This window comes from Hypanus sabinus, chromosome 26, assembly GCF_030144855.1.
Source record: "Hypanus sabinus isolate sHypSab1 chromosome 26, sHypSab1.hap1, whole genome shotgun sequence".
In the NCBI taxonomy this organism is placed as follows: domain Eukaryota; kingdom Metazoa; phylum Chordata; class Chondrichthyes; order Myliobatiformes; family Dasyatidae; genus Hypanus; species Hypanus sabinus.
This window is the reverse complement of record NC_082731.1, coordinates 32977667-33003312: the sequence shown is the minus strand read 5'-3', so window position 1 is coordinate 33003312 and position 25646 is coordinate 32977667. Positions and strand designations below refer to the sequence as shown.

The 25646-nt window shown below is 45.7% G+C and overlaps 2 long non-coding RNA genes across 2 annotated transcripts in view; one reads left to right on the top strand and one right to left on the bottom strand.

Annotated features, from left to right (window-relative positions):
* The window catches only part of LOC132381420 (uncharacterized), a 76588-nt gene extending 64975 nt beyond the window's left edge, over positions 1-11613 (bottom strand). Inside the window, exon 1 of the long non-coding RNA XR_009508027.1 lies at positions 11598-11613. This is a non-coding gene — a long non-coding RNA (uncharacterized LOC132381420). The remainder of the gene's footprint in view (positions 1-11597) is intronic.
* LOC132381419 (uncharacterized) lies at positions 10860-23677 on the top strand. Its single transcript, XR_009508026.1, has 3 exons — positions 10860-11888; positions 14031-14229; positions 22323-23677. It is a non-coding gene; the product is annotated as an uncharacterized LOC132381419 (long non-coding RNA).
* The last annotated feature ends 1969 nt before the right edge of the window (positions 23678-25646 follow it).

The window sequence follows — 25646 nt, the reverse complement described above, 5'->3', positions numbered from 1 at the left end:
AGATAAATCATTCTCAGACCAACGACCCAGCAAAAAGTGCTAATCAGGAATCCAGAAGGCAGAGCAACGTTTATTTAGATGGAGCTAAATGGCGGCTCCTTTGCTTGCATCTTTGGAAACGGTTCTATTTCTATCTTTGATATCTCTATTTTCCCTTTTCAAGGTTCTTTTCAAGAACGTGACCTGGAGTTGCATGCTGACTATGGTTCTTTGCGGAAATGGGACCCGCTCTCAGGGCCTCACGACTAACTGCTTTTCCATATGCCCTGGAAGAATAGCGCGTCTTCAGGGTGCCGGATTTTCGCGGCTCTGGAGACGGGCTGATTCAAGGCCGGTGCCCCTGACTGAGGCATCGCGAGAGAACACAGAACCTTGGGAGCAGTGGGTTGTGTGCCCAGAGAGCTGAGCGTTGGGGCCAACTCTTTGGGCACAGAACTTGGAAAAAGCGACTCAAGAGACTTTTAGCATCGTAAATCAATGAGTTGTTTGTTATGTCTCCCCTCTTGCTGTGAAATGGGGACACCTCTTTTCCCTTATTAGAGAGAGAGACAGAGAGCCTGTGGTATGTTGAATTACCAGGTGAACGAGAGAATTTTTGGGTACCGCAAGTCAGTGTCTTTATTGATGCTTTGCTGCACACTAGAGTGCTCGGTGGAGGGCGTCATTGCGCTTTTTGCTGTTGGGGAGGGGGTTGTCGTCACTTTGCTGCTGCTTGTGCATGGGAAGGGGGAGCTGGGGGGGGGGCTTTGGCGTTCACTCATTTTAACTGTCACTCATTCATTCATTGGGGCACGCCTCTGCTTCCATGGATGTTTGTGAAGAAAGAGAATTTCAGGATGTATATTGCATACATTTCTCTGACATTAAATGCACTTCTTTAACGTATTGAAACCCCATGCCAGTTAAAACAAACCTGAAAAGATTAAAAAGATAGCACAAGGGCTTAGTCACTCTTGTTAAGTCAAGAATTAACTAATACAGTTGCTCCAGAAACCTTGGAGCCCAAAGGTCCACAGCTTGCCAAGCAGGCCCATAGGGCTCATGATAATACCTCTCCCTCTCTAAGGCCAACACCTGATGGTGCAGGGAGCGCTGGGAAACTCGAGACGGGGCTGGTAAACTCGGGCCAACCTGATGCTCTCTAGACAGGGCTGATAAACTCGGGACAGACCTGATGCTCTCTAGACAGGGCTGGTAAACTCGGGACAGACCTGATGCTCTCTAGACAGGGCTGATAAACTCGGGACAGAGCTGATGCTCTCTAGACAGGGCTGATAAACTCGGGACAGACCTGATGCTCTCTAGACAGGGCTGATAAACTTGGGACAGAGCTGATGCTCTCTAGACAGGGCTGATAAACTTGGGACAGAGCTGATGCTCTCAAGACAGGGCTGGTAAACTCGGGACAGAGCTGATGCTCTCTAGACAGAGCTGGTAAACTCGGGTCAGACCTGATGCTCTATGGACAGGGCTGGTAAACTCGGGATAGACCTGATGCTCTCTAGACAGGGCTGGTAAACTCGGGTCAGACCTGATGCTCTATGGACAGGGCTGGTAAACTCGGGATAGACCTGATGCTCTCTAGACAGGGCTGGTAAACTCGGGACAGACCTGATGCTCTCTAGACAGGGCTGGTAAACTCGGGACAGACCTGATGCTCTCTAGACAGGGCTGGTAAACTCGGGATAGACCTGATGCTCTCTAGACAGGGCTGGTAAACTCGGGTCAGACCTGATGCTCTATGGACAGGGCTGGTAAACTCGGGATAGACCTGATGCTCTCTAGACAGGGCTGGTAAACTCAGGATAGACCTGATGCTCTCTAGACAGGGCTGGTAAACTCGGGTCAGACCTGATGCTCTATGGACAGGGCTGGTAAACTCGGGATAGACCTGATGCTCTCTAGACAGGGCTGGTAAACTCGGGACAGACCTGATGCTCTCTAGACAGGGCTGGTAAACTCGGGACAGACCTGATGCTCTCTAGACAGGGCTGGTAAACTCGGGACAGACCTGATGCTCTCTAGACAGGGCTGGTAAACTCGGGACAGACCTGATGCTCTCTAGACAGGGCTGATAAACTTGGGACAGAGCTGATGCTCTCTAGACAGGGCTGGTAAACTTGGGACAGAGCTTATGCTCTCTAGACGGGGCTGATAAACTTGGGACAGAGCTGATGCTCTCTAGACAGGGCTGGTAAACTCGGGACAGACCTGATGCTCTCTAGACAGGGCTGGTAAACTCGGGTCAGACCTGATGCTCTATGGACAGGGCTGGTAAACTCGGGATAGACCTGATGCTCTCTAGACAGGGCTGGTAAACTTGGGACAGAGCTTATGCTCTCTAGACGGGGCTGATAAACTTGGGACAGAGCTGATGCTCTCTAGACAGGGCTGGTAAACTCGGGACAGACCTGATGCTCTCTAGACAGGGCTGGTAAACTCGGGTCAGACCTGATGCTCTATGGACAGGGCTGGTAAACTCGGGATAGACCTGATGCTCTCTAGACAGGGCTGGTAAACTCGGGTCAGACCTGATGCTCTATGGACAGGGCTGGTAAACTCGGGATAGACCTGATGCTCTCTAGACAGGGCTGGTAAACTCGGGACAGACCTGATGCTCTCTAGACAGGGCTGGTAAACTCGGGACAGACCTGATGCTCTCTAGACAGGGCTGGTAAACTCGGGATAGACCTGATGCTCTCTAGACAGGGCTGGTAAACTCGGGTCAGACCTGATGCTCTATGGACAGGGCTGGTAAACTCGGGATAGACCTGATGCTCTCTAGACAGGGCTGGTAAACTCGGGATAGACCTGATGCTCTCTAGACAGGGCTGGTAAACTCGGGTCAGACCTGATGCTCTATGGACAGGGCTGGTAAACTCGGGATAGACCTGATGCTCTCTAGACAGGGCTGGTAAACTCGGGACAGACCTGATGCTCTCTAGACAGGGCTGGTAAACTCGGGTCAGACCTGATGCTCTATGGACAGGGCTGGTAAACTCGGGATAGACCTGATGCTCTCTAGACAGGGCTGGTAAACTCAGGACAGACCTGATGCTCTCTAGACAGGGCTGGTAAACTCGGGACAGACCTGATGCTCTCTAGACAGGGCTGGTAAACTCGGGACAGACCTGATGCTCTCTAGACAGGGCTGGTAAACTCGGGACAGACCTGATGCTCTCTAGACAGGGCTGGTAAACTCGGGACAGACCTGATGCTCTCTAGACAGGGCTGATAAACTTGGGACAGAGCTGATGCTCTCTAGACAGGGCTGGTAAACTTGGGACAGAGCTTATGCTCTCTAGACGGGGCTGATAAACTTGGGACAGAGCTGATGCTCTCTAGACAGGGCTGATAAACTCGGGACAGACCTGATGCTCTCTAGACAGGGCTGGTAAACTCGGGACAGACCTGATGCTCTCTAGACAGGGCTGGTAAACTCGGGACAGAGCTGATGCTCTCTAGACAGGGCTGGTAAACTCAGTATAGACCTGATGCTCTCTAGACAGGGCTGGTAAACTCGGGACAGACCTGATGCTCTCTAGACAGGGCTGGTAAACTCAGTATAGACCTGATGCTCTCTAGACAGGGCTGGTAAACTTGGGACAGAGCTTATGCTCTCTAGACGGGGCTGATAAACTTGGGACAGAGCTGATGCTCTCTAGACAGGGCTGATAAACTCGGGACAGACCTGATGCTCTCTAGACAGGGCTGGTAAACTCGGGACAGACCTGATGCTCTCTAGACAGGGCTGGTAAACTCGGGACAGACCTGATGCTCTATGGATTGTCAGACAAGCCTTCAGGTCTCAAGGCAGCGGTAGTATCTGGAACTCGCAGCCATGAGCACTGGTAGACGGAGATATTTTATTGTAAGATGCAAAGTGTAATCAGCCCTTATTGCTGGTGCTACCCCATTAGATCCATGAGATCTTCTAACCCGTTCGACTTTGTAGCACCCGGAGGAAACCCACGTGGTCATTGGGAGAACATACAAACTCCTTACAGACAGAGGCGGAAATTGAATCACAGGTCACTGGTACTGAAACAGATTTATGTTGATAACCAAATTACCATCCCACTCCAATATGACAGCATCATTTCAGAGATAATTACCTGAGCATGTGAGCACGTAGGGATGGAAATCATGTGAAGGGAGAAAAATTTGGTATAAATGGCCAGCATAGAAATTGTGGGCCGAAGGGCACATTCTTGTGCTGTATTGTTCTGTGTTTGAAGTTTTATGTTACAATAGATATTCTCTCCATTCCTGCTCTTCAGGGACATTGCAAAGCCATGTCCACAGAAATCTCGGGGAATATTTTCTGGCACACAACTTTTTTTCATGCCTTTGGAAAGCCATGCTGGAATTTGTGAAATGTAACTCCCTGCCAGGACGCGACGTTGGAAGTTGATCCACTGAAATCAGCCTTGACGGAATATCTTGGACTCCTGGATCTGGATGGAAACGTTTGCTGGAAGGTGAAGCTGGCAATTCGGATCTGCGTGCACCATCAGAATAGTCCGATAAATTTCTGCTTCTTATCTACGAGGGGTGATTGGTAAGTTCATGGTCTCAGGTAGAAGGGGTGAATTTTAGAAAACCTAGCACATTAATTTTTCAACATAGTCCCCTCCTACATTTACACACTTAGTCCAGCGGTCGTGGAGAATATGGATCTTGGACATCCAGAGAGTGTCCACAGCAGGGGTGATCGATAAGTTTGTGGCCTAAGGTAGAAGGAGATGAGTTATACAGCTCTCATCACATGCACATGCAGTTCAGCTCTTTGAGTGATAATGCAGAAAGTTTGAAGTTAATAACTCAACTCCTTCTACTTTAGGCCACAAACTTATCAATCATCCCTGATGAGTTATTAACTGATGAGTTATTAACTTCAAACTTTCTGCATAATCACTCAAAGAGTTGAACTGCATGTGCATGTAACGAGAGCTGTATAACTCATCTCCTTCTACCTTAGGCCACAAACTTATTGATCACCCCTGCTGTGGACACTTTCTGGAGGTCCAAGATCCATATGCTCCACGACCGCTGGACTAAGTATGTAAATGTAGGAGGGGACTATGTTGAAAAATAAATGTGCTAGGTTTTCTGAAATTGACTCCTTCTACCTTAGGCCACAAACTTATCAATCACCCCTGCTGTGGACACTTTCTGGAGGTCCGAGATCCGTATGCTCCATGGTCACTGGACTAAGTATGTAAATGTAGGAGGGGACTGTGTTGAAAAATAAACACGCTAGGTTTTCTGAAATTGACTCCTTCTACCTTAGGCCACAAACTTATCAATCACCCCTTGTACTTCCTTTGATTGTGCTGGGAACACTTTGACTAAGATGGTTCATACTATCACACCTCTGTTACAGGCATGGAATCCACAATCTTCTCCAGAAGGAAGACACGCATACCATTTTCATAATGTCTGTTTTTGAATTCAGCCCCGTACACCACAGATAAAGCCCTCCAACCATTGAGCATATCTACATGAAACACTGTCATAGAAAAGCTGCACCCATCATCAAAGATCCCCACCACCCAGGCCGTGCTCTTTTCTCACTGTTGCCATCAGGTAGAAGACACCAGAGCCTCAGTACTCACACCACCAGATTCCAAAAACAGCCTCAACCATCAGGCTCTTGAATTAAAAAGGATAACTACACTCATTCCGTGAGATGCTCCCACAACCAATGATCTCACTTTAAGGACTCGTTATCTTGTTACATCATGCTCTCGTTATTTATTTTCGCAGCCTGTTGTCTTCAGCACTCCGGTTGATCTCAGAATCAGATTCAGAATGAGAATCAGGTTTATTATCACCAGCATGTGTCATGAAATTTGTTAATTTGCAGCAGCAGTTCAATGCAATACATAATATAGGAGAAGAAAAATTAATAATTAATAAATAATTCAATCAATTACAGTATACGTATATTGAATAGATTAAAAATTGTGCAAAAAGCAGAAATAATGTTTATTAAACAAATGAGGAAGTGTTCACGGGTTCAATGTCCATTTAGGAATCGGATGGCAGAGGGGAAGAAGCTGTTCCTGAATCGCTCAGTGAGTGCCTTCAGGCTTCTGTATCTCCTTAATGATAACAGTGAGAAAAGGGGTGCTGGGGGTCCTTAGTAATGAAAGCTGCCTTTCTGAGACACCGCTTCTTGAAGATGTCCTGGGTGCTTTGTAGGCTAATACCCAAGATGGAACCGACTAGATTTACAACCCTCTGCAGCTTCTTTCGGTCCTGTGCAGTAGCCCCTCCATACCAGACAGTGATGCAGCCTGTCAGAACGCTCTCCACGGTACAACTATAAAAGTTTTTGAGTATATTTGTTGTCACACCAAATCTCTTCAAATTCCTAATGATCCTGTTTTTTCATTGATCATGTTATAGTTAGTATTCTACAGATTTGCTTAGTATCCCCCCAGGAAAAATGAATCTCAGGGTTGTACGTAGTTACATATATATACTTCGAGAATAAAATTTGCTTACTTTGAACTTTGAACACACTACCACAATATCTACAGTTGGCCTTCCGACTTGGTATATGTTTTTGTTTAATTTGATTCCTAAGCGAAATTTTTGTTTTATGTAAATAGTTTTACCATGGGTTAGATATGGGGTGGAAGTGGATATTGAACATAGAACATCAAACAGTACAGCATAGCCCAGGCCCTTTGGCCCACAATGTCGTACACAATATTTTTTCAAGATGGCGTTGGCAATATACTTTGAGTTTTTGTGTGTATCTCACTAAACTACTAAATATTAGATATACTTCTTCAGAACTGTGATCACTGCAGTCCTTTTAAGAAATGTACTTTTTAACCGTCTGAACGAACTAGCTATTTTATGATCTCCTGAAGGACTGGCGTGGAGTGATGCGGGTAGGGCACCTTGAGTAGATGAGATTCGGCCGGAAGAGAGAGCGCCAGGTCAGACTTCGAGCCAGATTAAATTGCTGAGGCTCGAGAGCAGAAAATGTACCGGTGTTCAGCCCCTCTGCCAAGATTCCTCAGCTGACCCCATCCCGCCTGACCCTTCTCCCTCTCTTCTCACTACTACCATCAGGAGTGAGGTTCAGGAGTCTTGGCCCCACACCACCAGATTCAGGAACAGTCATTGCCTAGCAACCATTGGGCCTCTGGCCCGGCTTCACTCAACTCAGTGCTGAACTGACTCCAAGGACTCTGCCCTCATTTTCAGAGACTCCGTAGCTCACATTCCTGGTATTATTTGTTTAATTTTTTTTTAATTTGCACGACTTGACCTCTGTTTGCACATTGGATATTTGTCAGTATTTAATTTTTCATGGCTTCTGCTGTATCTTTTCATCTACCTGTGGGCGACTGCAAGGAGATGAATCTCAAGATTGTATATAGTGTACATACTTTGAAAATAAATTTATTTTAAGCTATGACCTCTAACCTTTTAACCTACTCCAAGGTCAATCTAACCCTTCCCTCCCACACAGCCCTCCATTTTTCTTTCACTCATGCACCTCTGTATGAGTCTTCCAAATGCCCCTGATGTATCTGCCTCTATCACCACTCACTCCCAGAAGTGTGTTCCTTGCAATTATAATCTGAGTTAAAAAAAACTACTTTTCTGACATCTCGCCTAAACGTCCCTCCACTCATTTTAAAAATATCTGCACTCTAGTATTAGCGATTGTCATCCTGAATGAGTTTCCAGATATGGATGGAGAAAATGGCGGATGGAGCTTAAATCATAAACAAGAGAAAATCTGCAGATGCAGGAAATCCAAATCAAGACACCCACAAAATGGTGGAGGAGCTTAGCAGGTCAGGAGCATCTATGGAAAAGAATAACTAGTCGATGTTTCTGGCCGAGACCCTTCTTTAGGCCTGAGAAAGAAGTGGGGAGATGCCAGAATAAAAAGGTGGGGGGAGGTGAAGAAGGCTGGCTGAAAGGTGATAGGTGAGGCCAGGTGGGTGGGAAAGGTCAAGGACTGGAGAAGAAGGATTCTCACTCCTGATGAAGGGTTTCGGCCTGAAACGTCGTCACTACCTCCTCCCATCGATGCTGTCTGGCCTGCTGAGTTCTGCCAGCATTTTGTATTGTTATTTATTTCCAGCATCTGCAGATTCACTCGTGTTGCCCAAGGATTCTGATAAGAGAGGACAAGAGAGTGGACAATAGGAGAAAGAGAAGGAGGAGGGGACCCAGGGTGATGTGATAGGCAGGTGAGAAGAGGTTAAAAAGGTCAGAGTGGGGAATAGAGGAAGGGGGGGCAAGGAATTTATTTAGAGGAAGGAGAAATCAAAATTCATGCCGTCAGGTTGGAATATAAGGTGTTGCTCCTCCACCCTGGGATGGTGTTTAATCCAGGCAAATGTGAGGCATTGAATTTTGGGAGATCAAATATAAAGGGCCACTCAGTGTTGATGGCCAAAGGATCTTGAGGTCCAAGTCCATTGCTCCCTGAAAAGAGTGAATAGTGAAGAAGGCTTCTGATGTGCTTGCTTTTATTAGTCAAGTCACAGCGTTCAAGAGTCTGGTACTCGTGTGACAACCTTATAAAACTCTGGTTAGGTCGTATCTGGAGTATTTCATTCCATTCTGGGCCAATCCATTATAGGAAGCATGTGGAAGATTTGGAGAGGGTGCAGAGAAATTTAACAGGATCCTATCTGGATTAAAGAATCTGTTTTCTCTGGAACAGCGAAGGCCAAGGAAAGAGAACTTATAGTGGAGGCATAGAGTCATCGAAAAATACAACTCAGAAACAGGCCCTTTGGCCCATCTAGTCTGTGCCGAACCATTTAAAATACCTACTCCCATCGACCTGCACCTGGACCATCGTCCTCTATGTTAAGGGAGCTAGGGCTTTACTCTCTGCAGAGAAGGAGGATGAGAGGAGACATGATAGAGGTATACAAGATATTAAGAGGAATAGACAGAGTGGACAGCCAGCACCTCTTCCCCAGGGCACCACTGCTCAATACAAGAGGACGTGGCTTTAAGGTAAGGGGAGGGAAGTTCAAGGGGGATATTAGAGGAAGGTTTTTTACTCAGAGAGTGGTTGGTGCGTGGAATGCACTGCCTGAGTCAGTGGTGGAGGCAGATACACTAGTGAAGTTTAAGAGACTACTAGACAGGTATATGGGGGAATTTAAGGTGGGGGGATATATGAGAGGGAGGGTTTAAGGGTCGGCACAACATAATGGGCAGAAGGGCCTGTACTGTGCTGTACTATTCTGTGTTCTATATCCCTATTTATCATGTACCTATCCAAACTTCCCTTAAACGCTAAAATCAAGCTCACATGCACCACTTGCGCTGGCAGCTTGTTCCACACCCTCACCACCCTCTGAGTGAAGATGTTTCCCCTCAAGCCTCATGTCCCCTTTAAATTTCTCACCTTTCACCTTTAACCCACCAAACCTTACTGGGAAAAGCCTGTCTATAGCCCTTTTACACTTCTATCAAATCTCCTCTCAATCTTCTACGTTCCAGGGAAAAAAATCTTAACCTATTCAATATTTTCCTCTAACTCACAATGGCCCCCAGTCCCAGTAGTAGTTTATAAAATTATAAGGGGCCCAGACAGTGCTCACAGCGGCCCCTTGGCCCACCTTACCCACCCACCCATAAGCCTTTGGGATGTGGAAGGAATGCAAAGACCCAGAGAAAAGTTATGTGGTCTCAGGGAGAGCATCCCAACTTCATACAGGCAGCAGTGGAGGTCAGGATTGAACTGAGGTCATTGAAGCTGCGCAGCGTCAGTTTTACCAAACGGATTTCAATTTGCAGCAAGAGTTAGTAAAAACGGAACCAACATATTGATGCGGCTATAAAGAAGGCAAGACAGCAGCCATATTGCATCAGGAATCTGAGGAAATCTGGTCTGTCACCTAAAACACTCGCAAATATCTACAGATGCATGGTGGAGAACGTTCTGACTGACTGGATCACTGTCTGCCATGGGGCAGCGGGGTGGGTGTGGGAGCGCTACTGCACAGGATCAAAGTAAGCTGCAGAGTGTTGTAAAATTAGTCAGCTCCATCACGGGCACTAGCCTCTGTAGTATCCAGGACATCTTCAAGGAACGATGCCTCAGAAGGGCAGCGTCCGTCATTAACGACCCAGGTCATGCCTTGTTCTCTTTGCTACGATCGGGAAGGAGGTACAGAAGCCCAAAGGCACACGCTCAACGATTCAGAAACAGCTTCTTCCCCTCCGCCATCCGATTTCTGAATGGGCGTTGAATCCATGAACACTACCTAGCTTTTTTTTGTTTAATCTCTTTTGTTTACACTACTTATTTTATATATATATATTTACTGTAATTATACAGATTTCTTTTTCTCTGTTATCATGTAATCATTGTACTGCTGCCACAAAGTTAACAAATTTCATGACATATGCTGGTGATATTAAGCCTGATTCTGAAATAATTGGCTTTATTTAATATAATATTTCTTGTAACTTGTCTGGTCCTACCTTTATAGTGACATAAACAATTAAATTATAGTTGTGCTTGATCAGAATTTTGTTCAAATTTGATCTCCCATGTTCCCCTGAAAACATCATCACAAGATGCACTAACTATTTAAGTGAGTACCCTATAAAAAGAAACATCAGTTTCTACTAGTTTAGGAATGTGTTCTGTCATAACCACACTTGTAATCGATTGCAGAGCTGGAATTTATCCAAACTGCACTGAAAAATAACTTTTAGGAGATTATTTACAATGAAATAGTTCAAACCGGACCTTGGAACATGTGAAGGAATGCCCAAAACCCAGTTTGTCTTGTCGGTTTTTGCAAATAAGACGACGCATGCTTTTTTAATTTTAAGAAAAATCGTAACAAGCCCTTTATTGAACTCCAAAAACACTGAAAGCGTTGTAAAAGTCCTTCATGTAATTGCAGCATCGGCCTCTGAGAGTGAACCCCAACTCAGTGTTGGTGGGTGTGAATTATGCATGTTTCCAGCAATTACGCTACCCTAGGCAACCCTCCCCACCCTTCCAGGGTTCACTAAAACTGCCATTGTGAGCCTGTCCAGAACTCGGATGAACCGCCCGGCTCGGTCCTATGCAGTCAGGTAGTGTTCATGGGTTCAGTGTCCATTCTGGAATCAGGGGACAGAGGGGAAGAAGCTGCCCCTATTGATTTGGGCTTCACCTTAAGAGGCTGGCCTGACATGAATATGTAATTCCGTAAAGGACTTTTGCCGCACTTTGAGCTCAGTTTGGAGTTTAATAAATGACTCGTTAACGCTTTTTGTTAAACATAAAACGCCTCATGTCATTTTATTTGCAAAAACCTACTTAGGTGACAGCGACGTGATGCCGGTGGTTGTCAATTACATACATCTCCGCCAATTACGTTACCCTACAGTCTCAACCGGGGTGTAACGTGGAGGCAGGCTCACGGGTTTGGTGAGAGAGAGAGAGCGAGAGAGACAGAAGACACTGACTACAAATAAATATGTTGATCAATGATTTTCAAACAGTAAAGGATTCAACCAAACAGCTAGACTACACAAACTACAAAACTGAATACTCAACAAGCAGGCACTTAGAAGAAAGTACGCAGCTAGCATACCTTCCCGACGATTCTGTGAGGTGTGCACTGGGAACAACAGGACTTTATACCTGGGGCGTCTGAACCCAGACCCCAGGTGCCGTGGCGCTCAAGCCAACCAATGGAAGCGCGGCAGCTTTTAAACTGACCAATCGGCGATCGACACAGCGGAAGCGGCATTTGACTGGAAAGTAAGCCACACCCCCACACTACACATGGCCCTGACAGTGGTGCTCACTCCTCTCAGTTAGAATAGCCAAGGCTTTTAGGCCCTCTCCAGACTGACACTGAAGAACTGCTCTACTGTTTGAGGTAACTTTTTCCCAAAGTGTCAGTACCTCCAGCCGAACTCTGTGTCTTGTGTGTTTCCCACTGGCTGTCAGTCTGTGTTTTTGTATTGCCACGTGCTCTTGTTTGTTTTCATGCCCCATGTACTCCTGTCGCCTCTCCTGCTCTACTCCGGCCCCTGTATCACTGAGTACTCCAAACTCTTCTTCTTCTTCTTCTTCTTCCATTTCCAGCAGTTTAGACGCATCTAGATGTATCACTGCCCTCCGCAGGATGTATAATTAGTTACAGAGTTTCAAGAATCTCAAATTCTCGAGTATGCACTAGTCGCACGTAGAAACAGAATAATAAAGGGTCTCGGCCCAAAACGTCGACAGTGCTTCTCCCTGTAGATGCTGCCTGGCCTGCTGTGTTCCACCGGCATTTTGTGTGTGTTGTTGTTAACGTCGACAGTGCTTCTCCCTATAGATGCTGCCTGGCCTGCTGTGTTCCACCAGCATTTTGTGTGTGTTGTTGTTAACGTTGACAGTGCTTCTCCCTGTAGATGCTGCCTGGCCTGCTGTGTTCCACCGGCATTTTGTGTGTGTTTTTGTTAACGTCGACAGTGCTTCTCCCTGTAGATGCTGCCTGGCCTGCTGTGTTCCACCGGCATTTTGTGTGTGTTGTTGTTAACGTTAACAGTGGTTCTCCCTGTAGATGCTGCCCGGCCTGCTGTGTTCCACCGGCATTTTGTGTGTGTTGTTAACGTTGACAGTGCTTCTCCCTATAGATGCTGCCCGGCCTGCTGTGTTCCACCAGCATTTTGTGTGTGTTGTTGTTAACGTTGACAGTGCTTCTCCCTGTAGATGCTGCCCGGCCTGCTGTGTTCCACCAGCATTTTGTGTGTGTTGTTGTTAACGTTGACAGTGCTTCTCCCTGTAGATGCTGCCTGGCCTGCTGTGTTCCACCGGCATTTTGTGTGTGTTGTTAACGTCAACAGTGCTTCTCCCTGTAGATGCTGCCCGGCCTGCTGTGTTCCACCAGCATTTTGTGTGTGTTGGTTGAATAAACTTTTCAATCTGATGGTGGTTCTCTTGGTGGCCAAACAAAGATTTAACAGAAAAACAAAATACATTTAAGTCAGACAGCCTCTTGAACAATATGCTTCTCTCAATTTTATATCCATTGCAATTCAGCAAAACATGCTGAACTGTCTCTGGACTACCACAGTCACATAATCCGGTAGGATGTCTTCCTACAATGCCCCAACCTAAGTCTTGTTAATTTCACAATATCTCTACGATTTAAAGAGTTACAGTCTGAGACCATTTTAATTGTGGGTGACTAGAAAAGAAATGCCTTCCCTTTAATTCATTTTACCAGTCCTCCTGCCATTGCTTCTCTACACCTTTTAATCTTTCTTTTCAATTCTGCTCTGCCTCGGGGTATTCTAATTCCTACTTGCCCGCTCTGTAAGGAAGACTTTGCAATGCCATCCACAATTTCATTTCCCTCCACCCCAGCATGCCCAGGTATCCATGTAAAGCTGACTTCACAACCCATCTTCCCTACTCTAAACAAAGCTAAGAGAATCTCAGTAACTCTGTCAGGACGAGCTTTTGATTTATTCCCTTTTATAGCCTCCAAGGCAGCAGCAGAATCCGAACAGATACTCCAACCTCACCTGTTTCCAGTTATTACCTGTATCGCTGCCACCCGTGTCTCATTGTGCTCCACCTATCATCTGCCTCTCTGTTTATCGCTCAGTCTATTTTAGTCCTGTGTTTTCCCCTGTTTGTTGCCAGATTGTGCCAGCGAGTTTTCCTGATTCTGGTTTTTGGATTTCTCCGGATGGTTTGATCTCTGCCTGATCTTTGACCTTGACTTTGTTTACTCCTTGGGATTTGTTACTCCATAAATACACAGTGTGCACAGTACTGGGTCCGCGATTGGGTCTCTGCTCCAGCACTTGGCACAAAGTTGAATGATGATAAAGATTTCATGATCTCTTTTTAATTTTAGAAATCCAGCACAGTAACTGGACCCTCTGGACTAACTACCCTGAACTGCCCAATTACACCCATGTGACCAATTAACCTAATAACCCCACGCCCTCCTGTTTTCTATTATTTCAGGTCTCCCCCCTCCCCCTCCCACTTTCAAATCACTTACTATGTTGTCTTTCAGTTAGTCCTGACAAAGGGTCTCGGCCCGAAACATCGACAGCGTTTCTCCCTATAGATGGTGCCTGGCCTGCTGCGTTCCACCAGCATTTTGTGTGTGTTGCTTGAATTTCCAGCATCTGCAGATTTCCTCGTGTTAACCTAATAGCCGGTATGTCTTTGGACTGTGGGAGGAAACCGGAGCTCCTGGTCACGGGGAGAAGGTACAAACTGCTTACAGTCAGAGGTGGAATTGAACCTGGGCCACTAGAGCTGTAGTAGTGATACGCTAAACTCTACACTATTATTTCGCTTATTTTGGAAAAAAGTAAAGCTCTTCCCTTGGTAAATATTAGCCCCCCCCCCCCACCAAGCAACATCATTTTAAAAAAAATCATAGGTGGTGTAATCATGATCTCCTTGTTTAGGGTCACACTGTGCAAAAGCAAGCGTTAGACATAGAAGCAAAATTAGGCCATTCAGCCCATCAAGTCTGCTCTGCCATTCCATCATGGCTGATCTGGGATCCCACTCTACCCCCTACACATGCCCTCTCGCCATGTCCTTTGATGCTCTAACCAATCAGGAAACGATCAACCTCTGCCTTAAGTATACCCACGGACTTGGCCTCCACCGCAGTCTGTGGCAGAGCTTTCCTCAGATTCACTACTCTCTGGCTTTAAAAAAAAATTCCTCCTCACCTCTTTTCTAAAGGGGCTCACCCCTCAATTTTAGGACTATGCCCTCTTGTTCTGAATACCCTACCATAGGAAATATCCGCTCCACATCCACCCTATCTAGTCCTTTCAACATTTGGTAGGTGTCAATGAGATCCCCACACATTCTTCTAAGTTCAAAGCTGCCAAACGCTCCTCATATGTTAACCCCTTCATTCCCAGGATCATCCTCGTGAACCTCCTCTGGACTCTCTCCAATGACAACACATCCTTTCTGAGATCTGGTTCCCAAAACCGTTGACAATACCTCCAATGGAGGTTTTCAGGTTGATCAAAGAGCGCGTAGATTCTCAGCTTTTAAACTCCTCAGTTGCTAAAACTGTGCAAAAGCAGTCATGTTGGGAGGTTTCCCTGTTGTTCGAAGAGTTCATAGATTCTCAATTTTAAAGCTCCTCATTTGCTATACACACAGAGTAACACCACACAAAACCTCCAGTACCTTTTACACAGGAAACGTTGGGAGCTTTACTGTCAATGACATGTCATGAACTTCATTGTCTTGTGAAAACACTCCAGTGCAGGATAAAAAAAACTATAAGTTATAATAAAAATTAAAGCAAATAAATTGTGCAAAATCAGAACAGTGAGATCATGTTTTGCGTTTGTTACTTTGATTTCCAGCCTGCAGATTTTCTCATGTTAGTGTTCATGAACTGTGTTGGTGGAGGGGAAGAAGCTGTTCCTAAAACATTGCGTGTGCACCCTCAGACTCCTGTACCTCCTCTTCGATGGTAGCAACGAGGAGAGGGTATGCCCCGAATGGTCAGGATAGCTATTGATGGATACCAGCTTCTTGAGGTGCTTTTGAGCTGGAAACAGATGTGCAAAGGTAGTGGAAGTGTTGCAGAGGGTACAGACAACCTTGCTATGAAGGTCTGAGGAGGGTTTTCGGAGTCAACAAAATAATCTTCAAAGAGAGATCTTCATTGTGCAAGAGAACATTGATGAATGGCTCCGGAGAGTGGGCGGGAAATTGGTGGTGCTGTTGTGGTGGGGAGGTTAATTGAGATTAAAGTTGTGGGATCGACTGAGACTGACCTATACTCAGTGACCACTTAATCAGGTACACCTGTACACCTGCTCATCCATGCAAATATTTAATCAGCCAATCATGTGGCAGCAACTCAATGTATGCAGGCGTGGTCAAGAGGTTCAGTTGTTGTTCAATGCAAGCATCAGATTAAGGAAGAAATGTGATCTAAGTGACCGTGGAATAATTGTTGGTGCCAGATGGGGTGGTTTGAGTATCTCAGAAACTGCTGATCTCCTGAGATTCTCATGCACAACAGTCTCTAGAGTTTACAGAGAATGGTGTGAAAAACAAAAAGAAACATCCAGTGAGTGGCAGGTCTGTAGGCAAAAATGTTTTGCGAATGAGAAAAGTCAGAGAAGAATGGACAGAGCGGTTCAAGCTGACAGGAAAATGACAGTAACTCAAATAACTGCTTGTTACAACAGTGGTGTGTGGAAGAGCATCTCCAAGCACACAACATGTTGAACCTTGAAGTGGATGGGCTACAGCAGCAACAGACCATGAGCATTCATTCAGTGGTCACATTTTTAGTTACAGGTGGTACCAAATAAAATGGCCAATGAGTGCACAGCTTACATCAACGAGGTTGATGCCACCTGCACTTGCATCCATAGCGATGAAGTGTTTTGAGAGGCTGGTCATGAAACATATCAACTCCTGCCTGAGAAGTGACTTGGATTCGCTTCAATTTGCCCACCAGAGCAGCAGGTCTACAGTAGATACCATCTCATTGGCTCTTCACTCAACTCTGGACAGCAAAGATGCATACCTCAAGATGTTCTTTATCGAGTACAGCCCAGCATTCAATATCATTGTCCCCTCAAAACTAATCAATACTCTTCGAGGCCTCAATAACTCCATCTGCAATTGGATCCTGGATTTCCTCACTTACAGACCCCAGTCAGATCAGATTGGCAGCAACATCTCCTCACCAATCTCCATCAGCACAGGCGCAGCACAGGGCAGCGTGCTTAGACCCCTGCTCAACTTGCTCAACACTTATGACTGTGGGGCCAAGCTCCAAGGCCATATTCAAGTTTGGTGATGACACCACAGTTGTGGGCCAAATCAAAGGTGGTGATGAATCAACATATAGGGGAGAAGACTGAAAATCTGACCGAGTGATGCCACAACAACCAATGTCAGCAAGACCAAGGAGCTGATTACTGAGATGAGGAAATCTGCAGATGCTGGAAATCCAAGCAACTTCAAGAGGTGGAAACTAGAGGTCCATGAGCCAGACCTATTGGAGGATCAGAGGTGGAGAAGATCAGCAACTTTAAATTCCTTGGTGCTATCATTTTGGAGGACCTGTCCTGGGCCCAGCATGTAAGTGCAGTTACTAAGAAAGCACAACAGCACCTCTACTTCCTGAGGAGTTTGCAAAGATTCAGTATGACATCGAAAACTTTAACAAACTTCTATAGATGTGTGGTGAAGAGTATACTGACTGACCGCGTCATGGACTGGTATGGAAAAACCACTTGAATGGAAAATGCTACAAAAAAAAGTGGATACAGTCCAGTCCATCACAGGTAAAGCCCCCCCCCCCCGCCCCCCCCAACCATTGAGCACACCTACACTGCACGTTGTCTCAGGAAAGCAGCATCCATCATCAAGGACCCCCTGCTCTCTTCTCGCAGTTGCCATCAGGAAGAAGTTACAGGAGCCTCAGGACTCACACCAGCAGGTTCAGGAACAGTTACTACCCCTCAACCATCAGGCTCTTGAACCAAAGGGGACAACTTCACTCAACTTCATTTGTCCCATCATTGAAAAGTTCCCACAACCAATGGATTCACTTTCAAGAACTCTTCATCCCACATTCTTGATATTAATTGCTTATTTATTTATTATTCTTGTTTCTTTCTCTCTGTATTTGCATAATTTGTTGTCTTTTGCAGATGTGTTGAATAACCATTCATTGATTATGATTATAATTCTATTATGGATTTATTAAGTATTCCCACAAGAAAATGAATCTCAGGGTTCTATTCAGTGACGCATATGCACTTTGATAATAAATTTATTTTGAACATTTGCTTGGCACCGTAAGCTTGCAAACCACACAATTGTATCAAACCATGAGGAACGGGAATTTAATACTGACTTTATCGAGGACAGCAGGTTGGAAGGAATAACAATGATGGAATTAGTGCTGGAATAAGTGCAAGGAATGTCACTGGGAAAGTCAGAGGTTGCACCCAAGTCAAAGCTTGCAGGCTGACTCCCCCTCCCAGCCAATTGAAGAAACGAATCCCAAACCGCACCTGGATTCAGCTCTGCTTGAGCTGGAAAGGCTCCAAATGCACGTCAGCTTCTGCCGGGGCAGCGAGAGGGAAAATGGCCACACAGCATTTCAAAAATAGAACAGCTGCATTTGTTTCACATCCTACCAGTGCGAGGTTTCGCTTCAAAGACAGGCGGAGGTTCCAAACCACATCAAAAATTCTGCAAAGCATTTTTGCTCAGTTCATCTTCAAAAGTGGCTGCTGGTTATTACAGTCAGGGAAGTCGCGCAAACTGTTAATGTGATAATCTGAGGCCTGCCCAGTCAGAGGTGACACTTGGAGTAAGTTATTAGGTTTCTGACTCCTCCAGTCAAGAGAGAATCAATATGCAGCAGCATAATTGAAAATTAACAACATGTTTGTAGTTCAACACAGAGACCTCGCAGAATACGATCCTATACTTTGGTAGTAGAAATAAATGTGCGGACCGTTTTCTAAACAGGGAGAAAATACCGGAATCTGAGATCCAGAGGGACTTGGGAGTCCTTGTACAGAACACTCTAAAGGTTAACTTGCAGGTTGAGTCAGTGGTGAGGAAGGCAAATGCCATGTTAGCATTCATTTCAAGAGGTCTAGAACACAAGAACAGGGATGTGATGCTGAGGCTTTATAAGGCACTGGTGAGGCCTCACCTTGAGTATCGTGAACAGTTTCGGGCCCCTCATCTTAGAAAAGATGTTTTGGCATTGGAGAGGGTCCAGAGGAGGTTCACAAGGATGATTCCAGGAATGAAAGGGTTATCATGTGAGGAACGTTTGATGGCTCTGGGTCTGTAGTCACTGGAATTCTGCAGGATGGTGGGGGGGGGGGGGGGGAGTCTCATTGAAAGCTTTTGAATGTTGAAAGGTCTAGACAGAGTAGATGTGGAAAGGATGTTTCCCATGGTGGGAGAGTCTAGGACAAGAGGGCACAGCCTTAGGATAGAGGGGCACTTTTTCAAAACAGAGATGCAGAGAAACTTATTTAGCCGAAGAGTGCTGAATTTGTGGAATTTGTTGCCACGTGCGTCTGTGGAGGCCGGGTCGTTGGGAGTATTTAAGGCAAAGATTGAGAGGTTCCTGATTGGACATGGCATCAAAGATTATGGGGAGAAGGCCGAGAACTGGGGTTGGGGAGGAGAGAAAAAAAAAGGATCAGCCATGATTGAATGGTGGAGCAAACTCGATGGGCCAGATGGCCTAATTCTGCTACTATGTTTTATGGTCTTAATTGTTGGAGCTCCAAAGCAGCATGCACAAAATGCTGGAGGAACTCGGCAGGTCAGGCAGCATCTCATCATGGCTTGGCTTCGCGAACGAAGATTTAGGAAAGGGACTGCCCACGTCTGCTGCAGGCTTGCTGGTGGCTGACTAGGCCAATACGAGGCAGGCAGACCCGGCTGTAGTGGGTGCAAGGGAAAACCTGTTCTGGGTTTGGTGCTACTGTGTCACGGTTCTCCCTCCTTCTTCTTTTGTCCTCAAGGCCGGCCCTGCGTGTGTTCTCGAAGGAGGAGGCAGACTGGCAAGTGAAGAAAGCACCGAGGGATTTCTTCAGAGAGTCCTTGTACCTCTTCTTCGGTGGCCAGTGGAGAGTTCGCCATACAGCACAACCTTGGACAGGCAATGATCCTCCATCCTGGAGACGTGCCCTGCCCAGCGCAGCTGCTTCTTCAACAGCACGTGACCTCCGCCTGTGCGAGGATCTCAATGTCGGTGACAAAGTCACTCCAGTGGATGTTAAGGATGGTGTGGAGGCAGCGCTGGTGAAAACACTCAAGGTGACGGTCGGTGACCCACGACTCGGAGCCGTACAGGAGGGTGGTCAGTACAATGGCTCCGTACACGCTGATCTCCGTGTGTTTCTTCAGATGCTTGTTGTTCCAGACTCTTTTGTACAGCCCGCCGAATGCGCTGTTTGTCTTTGCCAGTCTGTTGTCAATCTCTGTCGATCTTGGCATCTGGTGAGATGGTGCACCCCAGGTAGCTGAACTGGCGGACTGTCTTCAGCTCTGCCTCACCGACGGTGACGCGGGGAGGGTGGTAATCTTCCTGCGGTACGGGCTGATGGAGAACTTCTGTCTTCTTCAAGCTGACTTCTAGTCCGAAGAGCTCGTCAGCCTCTGCGAAGCAGGACGTTACACGCCGCAGGGCCTCGGTGTGGGCGACAAGGGTAGCATCGTCGACAAAGAGGAGATCTCAGATGAGTTTCTCCAGTGTCTTGGTGTGGGACTGCAGTCGCCTCAGGTTGAACAGGCTGCCATTGGTGTGGTATCGGATGTAGACACCGTCCTCATCATCAACGTCTTCTGTGGCCATTTCGAACATCGTGCTGAAGAAGATGGTGAAGCCAGTCGGCACGAGGATGCAGCCTTGCTTTACACCGTTGCCTATTGGGAAGGGCTCTGAGAGGTCGTTGTTGTGTCTGATGGCCACGCTGATCTTCAATGCAGCTGGATGACCAGCTATGGCAATGAATAAACAGTCGATGTTTTGGGCCCAGAATCTTCTTCAAGATTTATTAACCTTATGAGCTCAAGTACAGCTTGTATACAGAGCATACACAGTATTACAGTTATACATTCCCTCAGTGGCCACTTTATAGGGTGTCGCCTCATATTAGATACCTCCTATACTTAATAAAATAACCACTGAGTGTATGTTTGTGGTCTTCTGCTGCTGTAGCCCATCCACTTCAAGGTTTGACATGATGTGCATTCAGAGATGCTCTTCTGCACACCACTGTTGTAACACATGGTTCTTTGAGTTACTGTCGCCTTCCTGTCAGCTCGAACCAGTCTGGCCGTTCTCCTCCGACCTCTCTCAATAACAAGGCATTTTCACCCACTGAACTGCTGCTCGCTGGATGTTTTGTTTCATTGATTTTCACACCATTCTCTGTAAACTCCAGGGACGGTTGTGCATGAAAATCCCAGGAGATCAGTGTTGTGCAGCTTGACCATTCTCCTCTGACCTCTCTCATTAACTAGTCACTTTCACCCACAGAACTGCTGCTCGCTGGATTTTTTTTTTGTTTGGTTTTTCACACCTCTCTCTGTAATCTCTAGAGACCGCTGTGTGTGAAAATCCCAGGAGATCAACAATTTCTGAGATACTCAAACCACCCCATCTGGCACCAAGTATAATTCCACAGACAAAGTCACTTAGATCCCATTTCTTCCCCATTCTGATGTTCAGTCTGAACAACAACTGAACCTCTTGACCATGTCTATGTGCTTTGATGCTTTGAATTGCTACCACATTATTGGCTGATTAGATATTTGCATTAACGAGCAGGTGTATCTAGTAAGGTGGTCACTGAGTGTAGTTGGTTCATTTTGCAGAGAGTATAAAGTGTAACACACACAAAATGCTGCAGGAACTCAACTTTTGACGTTTTGGGCTGAGGCCCTTCATCGAGCCTGTTCTGTTGTGACCCAAGAGGACCCTGGCAAACTCTCACTCATCCCCAAGATGATCAAGGGTTAATTTACCCCTGCCTTAAAGGCTCTGCTTCCACTTGCCCTTTAAGGATGAGTGTTCTAAGATCTCACAACTGACTGAGAGAAGTAAGAGAGGCTCGATATTTGGAAATAGAGGCATCTAACCCCAGAGTCTGCCACAGCAGGACACATCCTCTCCACACCCCATGTCGAAACCCCACAGGATGTTTCTGTCTCGTCGCCTCTCTCTCCCCAACTGCTTTTCCTTTCCAGAATTATCGCCTCAGTTTGACACATTGCAAAAGAGTTCACTCAGCGAGCAGCAAGACAGATCCCTGATTCACAGCAAAAAAGCTGCTGTTTGTGTTCCACATTTCCAGCATTATTTCCCCTTTCTCCTCTGTACTCATTAACCTGTTTCTTCAAAGCACATTCATAATCAAAGTAAGTATATGTCACCATATACTACCCTGAGATTCATTTTCTTGTGGGCTTTTGCAGTAGAACAAAGAAATGCAATAGAATCAGTAAAAACTGCACACAGATTAATAAACAACCAATGTGCAAACTCTGCAAATATAAAATTAGCTATTAATACTGGACAACAACTTTTTTTCAAAACTGTTGATTCCTCATAAGTTCTTTTTATTTTGGTAGACTGCTTGATGCTGAACACAGGTATCATTCTCAGACTACCTGTATCATGTAGGAATTTAGAGAAGCAAGAATTTAACTTTTATTCAATATAATGTGTTTAATTGTATAACGGTGTTGACACTTTGCAATAGTTCAACCAAGCTAAAAATGTTTTTTTTTGATGATTTTCATTTGTACTCAGTGTCTGAGGCTTCTCGCTGAAGCTTCCAACAATAATCAACCAGCATTGATGGATTCCAGTTGCTTTGATATTGTTTCTCTCTGACCGCGATGCCCTGGTGGAACCTTTCTCCGTGCGCTTCACAGACATTGCCGAGATTTGCAAGGAAGAAGTCTAAATGGAATGCAGAAAATGAATCTTTAGTGACACGTTGCCTGAAGCACGTTGTCAACCAGCTGCACGCAGTTTGGTGCTCTGTAGTTACCAAAAACATTTTCGACGACTTCCTCGAATGCCTTCCATGTGATTTTCTCCGGTCCCACTAGAAGCTTGATGTTGATGACCTGTTTGATTTGTGGACTAACAAAAACACCTTCCTTAATCTTGGCATCGGTTATTCTGACATGACTTGTGAATTGAAATAGCAACTATAGGCGATTTTTAAAAAATGGTGTGTGATAGGGAAATTTCATGATCAGCAGCTCAAAATTCATCAGGTACACCCAAAAGTCTTCAGGAAAGCAAAATCTTTGTTGTCTAGGGTAATAAATAGATATAGGCATCCATTAGTCTCATGAGACCATGGATTTGTGCCTTGGAAAGTTCCCAGAGCGTAGGCCTGGGCAGGGTTGTATGGAAGACTGGCAGTTGCCCATGCTGCAAGCCTTCCCCTCTCCACGCCACCAATGTTGTCCAAGGGAAGGGCATTAGGACCCATGCAGCTTGGCACTGGTGTTGTTGCAGAGCAATGTGTGGTTAAGTGCTTTGCTAAAGGACACAAACACGTTGCCTTAGCTGAGGCTCGAACTAGCGACTTTCAGGTCACAAAACCAACGCCTTAACCACTTGGTGTAGGTAGATAGATAATACTGAGAACATGTGAAGTAGAGTCCTTGAAAGTGAGTCCATTGGTTGTGCAACCAGTTCAGTGTTGAGGTGATTGAAGTTACCCACATTGGTTGAAGGGTAATAACTGCTCCTGATCCTGGTGGTGTGGGACCTAAGCTCTTGTACCTCCTTCCCAATGACCACAGCGAGTTAAGAGCATGACCTGGATGGTGGGGGTCTTTGTTGATGGATACTGCTTTCTTGTGGCAGCACTCATGGTAGATGTGATCAAAGTAGGATATAGCTCTTCCCGTGATGGACTGGGATGTATCTTCAAGAAGGGAGAGAAGCAGAAGAAAGGAAACTATAGGCTAGTTATTCTGACCTCAGTGGTGGGAAAATGTTGGAGTCAATTATTAAAGATGAGATCCCAAGGTACTTGGAGGCACATGATGAAATAGGCCTCGTCAGCATGGTTTTCTCAAGGGAAAATCTTGCCTGACAAATCTGTTGGAGTTATTTGAGGAAATAACAAGCAGGATAGACAAAGGAGATGTTGGTTACATGGATTTTCAGAAGGCCTTGACATGAGGCTGCTTAACAAGCTACAAGCCCAGGGTATTACAGGAAAGATACTAACATGAATAAAGCAGTGGCTGATTGGCAGGAGTCAAAGAGTGGGGATAAATGGAGCCTTTTCTGGTTGGTTGCCGGTGACCAGTGGTATTCCACTGTGTGTTGGGACCGATTCTATCTATGTTATATGTCAATGATTTAGATGGTGGAACTGATGACTTTGTTGCAAAGTTTGCAGATGATATGAAGATAGGTGGAGGGGCAGGTAGTTTTGAGAAAGTAGGGAGGCTACAGAAGGACTTGGACAGATTAGGAGAATGGGAAAGGAAATGGTAGATGGAATACAGTGACCAGTGGTGTTCCGCAGGGATCAGCTCTGGGACCCCTCCTCTTTGAGATTTTTATAAATGACCTGGATGAGGATGCGGCAGAAAGGTTGAGGGAGTTGTGGATAGTCTGGAGGGTTTTCAGAGGTTACAATGGGACACCGATAGAACTGGGCTGAGAAGTGATGGATGGATTTCAACCCAGATAAGTTTGGCAAGTCCAATTTGAAGACAGAATATAATATAAATGGTAAGATTCTTGGCAGTGGGAGGATCTGAGGGATTTTGGGATCTGTGTTGATGGGACATTCAAAGCTGCTGCACAGTTTGACAGTGTTGTTAAGAAGGCGTACGGTGTGTTGGCATTCATCAGCCGTGGGATTGAGTTCAAGAACCATGAAGTATTGTTACAGATATACATGACCTTGGTCAGACATCCCCCTTAGTACCTACATCCAACACCTTAAAACTGTGCACCCTCGTGTTAGCCATTTCAGCCTTGGGAAAAAGCCTCTGCTACCCACACGCTCAATACCTTATACAACTCCATCTTATACATCTCCATCAAGTCACCTCTCATCAATATGGTTTTGAAGCCACATTACAAAATAAGTAAGACTTGGTCCGAAACGTCAGCTTTTTCTTTCTTTCCATGGATGCTGCCTGGCCTGCTGAGTTCCTCCAGCATCTTGTGTGTGTGTGTGTGTGTTGCTTAAGGCAATATTTACTTGCCTGAATTCCCTCTTGAAGCTTCCAGCTGTCTTCACATCTTGCCGAAAATAAGATCAGTCACTGAAGGGGGCCTGGATTTGTTACACATCGCTGCCAGTCTGCACAAGCTGATGGGCTGTCTTAATGAAGGTGACAGGAGCCTAAAACTGCTTTGCACCTCAGCAAGGATTCCAAATCAAATACTGAAAGCAAAACAGCACATTCAATGTTTAGTGAGATTTGTAACTTAAACTGTGCTTATGACAAACATTCCCCCATCCTTTGTGAGAGGATTTAACGCAGAGGTTCACAACCTTTTTAATACCATGAACCCCAGGTTGGGAACCCCTGAGTTAAAGAGAGGGGTTTAAAGCTGATGGGGATGGGGTTGTGGTGATGGTTACCAGGCACTTTGGCTTCTCAGCAAGCTTAGTTTAAACCAACTTAGAACTGAGAGAAATGCAGAATTTGTTTTCTACAAGAAGGAGAGCCTTTCCAGCGATATTATTGGGAGTTGCAGTTTCTTGGAAAGCAATTGAAAGGCCTCAATAGTATGGATGAGGGAAGGATGTTTCCCTATGTTTGGAGAGTCTAGGACCAGAGGACACAGCCTCAGAATAGAGGGGCGACCTTTTAGTATGGAGATGAGGAATTTCTTTAGCCAGAGAGTGGTGAATCTGTGGAATTTTGTTGCCTCAGGTGGCTGTGGAAGTCAAGTCTTTAGGTATTCTTAAGGCAGAGGCTGATAGATCCTTGACTGGTCTGGGCATGAAGGAGAAGGCAGGAGATGGGAGCTGAGAGGGAAAATGGATCAGCCGTGATGAAATTGCAGAGTAGACTCGATGGGCCAAATGGCCTAATTCTGCTCCTGTATCTTATGGTCAGAGTATTTTTAATTAAATCA